The sequence below is a fragment of the Austrofundulus limnaeus genome, unplaced genomic scaffold (genome assembly GCF_001266775.1).
Source record: "Austrofundulus limnaeus strain Quisiro unplaced genomic scaffold, Austrofundulus_limnaeus-1.0 Scaffold80, whole genome shotgun sequence".
In the NCBI taxonomy this organism is placed as follows: domain Eukaryota; kingdom Metazoa; phylum Chordata; class Actinopteri; order Cyprinodontiformes; family Rivulidae; genus Austrofundulus; species Austrofundulus limnaeus.
Genome location: NW_013952482.1, coordinates 78,338 through 82,254, shown reverse-complemented (window position 1 = coordinate 82,254; position 3,917 = coordinate 78,338). Strand labels below are relative to the sequence as shown.

Genomic DNA, 3,917 nt, shown 5'->3' with positions numbered 1-3,917 from the left:
GTTCTGATTTTCGGTTTAACAAACATTTGTAATCCATTATACCCATACATATTTCTCCAACAAATTAATCTTTATCATTCTCTTAAATATACACATTGATCTGGTATTTTTTAACGTCATCTTCCAGATTATTCCATAGTTTAATTCCCTGGTCTGAAGTACTCTGTTCCCTCAAACTGGTTCTAATTTTAGGTCTCACAAACATTTCTATGCCCTTCAGATTGTAACATCTCTCCCTTTTAATAAAATGTAATTGGATGTTTGAAGGTAATATGTTTTTATGGGCCCTATAAATAACTGAAAAAATACTATAATCAACAAAATCAGAGAAAAAAATAGCCTTGCTACTTCTTTATCATTTCAGCTTGTTTTCATTCCAGCTTGTAATGGTTTAAAAATGTAAATACAAATCTATCCAGTTATATTGCACCTCCCAGATAATGTGAATTAATTGTGGTTGGATGAGAGAAGTATAAATATGTATACCCCAATCTGACACCCTGTTTGTTTGTACTTGATCCATCACACCTGCACATGACACAAATCACGTCACACTCAAATTTTTCAACATTACCATTTTAATACAACATTATAGTCATTATAGCTTTTAGAAAAATCTTTTTTAGGGAGGTCATCACCCAATAAACGTCATTTTGAACATCCTAACTGCTCGCTTTTACTCAGTACTTTTAATACTTAAGTACATTTTGTATCAGAAATTGACTTTTTTTATTTTTGATATTTAAGTACAGTCAATTTGAGATACTTTAAGGTTTTTACTCAAGTGATATTTTTATGGAAGACCAACTTTCACACAAGTAATTTAAATTTTTAATACTCTGACTCAAGCATCACTTTAAGCTACATTTTGAAATAATCAAAAATCTTTTGGAAATGTTGCCTTCATAGAAACATGTCTCTCCAAAACGATTGTTTATGTATGGCTTCAGTTTTGCATATTATATGTAAAATTTCAGATTCTAAGTGTTAGCAGTTTTTCCACTTGTGAACTTGTGACGTAGTTGTTCTGATTATAGCGCTGCCTGAGGGCTGGAAGGTCAGCCACATCTTACAGTGGTTTCTAGACTTGGACTTTGTATTAATTTGCATATATATTTTTTATAATAATAGTTTGTAGGTGTTGGACCACTATAGCTTTTTTCATCAATGACTCTCAGATGGAGTGACTAAGTTTTTGGTGCTTTTTTTTTACCCAGTGGTGTCACTCACACATGCCTCCACCTAATCTGGTGTTAGTCAAAATTTCCAACAACTAATTGTTTACTTTTTGTTTATACTGTTATAAATAGTGAAAACACAAAAATGAGAGACTTGTAAAGTAAACTCAACTAATTACAGCTCTGTAGACTGTATTTTGTAATATTTCTTATCTTTTCTGAAATTGGGGATTTTGTAATTGCAAGTAAAAAGGAGAAACCACAGAAACATGAACATAAATACAATTAGGTTTAAAATAAGTCTGAAAAAAAGAAGGAAATTATGAGGGTTGCATATTAAAGCTAAAATATATTAAAAGGAACCACAGAAAGTAAGATGTAAAAACATGGTGGTCAGACATCAGCTGCTTTATGTAACTTCCTGAGCCAGCTGCTCTACTTTAGTTTTTCTTTTGTTCTCTTGGTCTATATTTCCTGCTCGGTCTGCCTGCCTGTCTGTTTTTTGTCTTTTAGTCTATCTGCTTGCTTAAGCAAAGTTAAATGCAGAACTCTAATTTAAGAAAAAGGGGAAATGTTCAGTTCTGGCTGATACTGCTGCACACGTCCAACCATTTCAGAGCTTAGACCAACAGTGTTGTACAGTTGTTACCACAGTTTTGACTCACGGTGTGGTAATCCTTGGTGTGTACAAGGAATATCCTCAACTTGTGCAAATTGTGTAATGTCATCAGGTGTATAAGTGTGCGTGTGTGTGTGTGTGTGTGTGTTTGCACATCAGAGTGGGCCTTGGCTTCAGTTAATCAGTGTTTCTTTCTTAACCACAACTGACCATAGGATTTCCCAGAGTTTCGCATACACTTGCTAAATTATAGTATCGACTGAACACACATACACTTGTGCGTGCGCGCGCACACACACACACACACACACACACGTTGCATTAAATCCTTCAGATATAGCACAACAACTTCCCTTAGAGAAGTTGAACTCAGACACGTGACAGCCTCTCTGTTACTCTCGGTCTTGCTCTTCCTGAGTCATGACTTCGTCTCATTTCTGTGCCTCTGCCTGCTAATATACAGCTCAAAGTGTTAGCACGTTTTCACTGCATTTGTATTCACATTGATTAGAACAAAGGTTTACCATTTTTAAAAAAGTGAAAACAAATTTTGGTGCGTATAGTATACAACCTACAGCGTACAGTGAGAGTTATATTCTTGTTTTGCACTGAGATAAACGGCATGAGATGTGAAGCTCACGGATGACCTGATTCTTTTGAAAGGCTCTTTAAAATGAACGACGGGAGCCGAGACGCAGATGATTGAATGCCGTTTGTTTTCAAATTGTTTTTCCCTCCTCAGGTGTAGACACATACTGTCCTTCCTCGCTTTTCCCATGAAGCAAAAAAGAAAAGAGCAAAAAGGAGGAGGGCAGCAGCTGAACGTGGGGAGCATGTACTCAGGGGGGAGGGAGGGGCGCCGTGCCCTAAACACGTCACATGGTACGACACTTATGTTAACACTATTTACTGTTAAATCAATGTCAATAGTGTAAATTTAACCCTGCCATATTTGCTGTGTATGGCCTACACCACATATGGCCATAGTGACATGGGCTACATCACTAACATTCAAAACTGAAACAATCCAAAAAAAAGTAAACAACAACAAAAAAACATTATACTTCTTTACTGAAGCTGAAGATGTTTCATTTCCCATCAAGGGACCTTTCTCAGTTCAAAATGTCTGGAGTTGTGTCGAACTCCAAGCTTTATAGACCTGCCCGAGAGGCCTCGTCAGGGCTCAGATTCACATGCAGATCACCTGGAACTACTCGCCTCTCACAATGGAGAGTCGTTGAGTTGTTTAAAGTAGAGAAACCTTCCCAGACGGGAAGCAAAACGTCTTTAGCTTCAGAAATGAAATACAWTTGTTTTGTTTAGCTTTTTTTAATTGATTGTGACCTGCATACTCACCAGCATATTTCTATGAAACAAACAGACCCTCAACATCTGAATCCCTTCAAAGAGCTGTCCCATCTCTATAAATTACTAAGAATATTACTGATAATCTAAGAAACAAAACCAAATAAATAGTACACAATTTTACAAAGTCTGTCATGAAAATTCACAAATTTGCTACAGGCAGTGAGCTTTATTCATCTAACATTTACCCAGTGAGCATAAAAATCCTCTAAGGAGAGCTAATTATTTAGCATCAGAGGGTAGATTGTGTCACATTTTGGCAGTGCAAGGCCTATCAGAGACACAGTATGTTCAACTTGGCTTCCACTGTGAATGAAAATGTGATAAATGCTAATTTTTGACCACAACCACAAATAACAAATATCCAAGAGTCATGTACAGTTAGGTGGTGATGACTATTATATCTTGAAATGTATCGACAATGATACTCAGGAGTGGTTTTTTGTTTCTGACAGGTCTTCATCTCACACATCTTTGCTACATTGCTTGGTTGAAGCCTTTTATTGCAGTTTTCTTTTGGCGTCTCTGAATCAATGTTAAATTGTCGTGGCAATTTGGTGTGTTAATGATTTCTATTTGCATGTACAATGCAAATATGTACATATGTGAGCCAGTACAATTCCTAGTGAAGCCAACATAATCAAAAACTGTGGCAAAATATCACTATGTTGGTCCAACTACTTGTAACACCAGAAAACCCTGGAACACCATAGATAAAAAAAAACCATACTATTGAGTATGTCATAGAACCAAAG

At 36.2% G+C, this 3,917-nt stretch overlaps 1 protein-coding gene across 1 annotated transcript in view; it reads right to left on the bottom strand.

Annotated features, from left to right (window-relative positions):
- Nucleotides 1-3,917, bottom strand: part of LOC106519621 (proto-oncogene vav) — a gene marked incomplete at its 3' end in the record, with an annotated part of 19,345 nt that overhangs the window by 11,623 nt on the left and 3,805 nt on the right.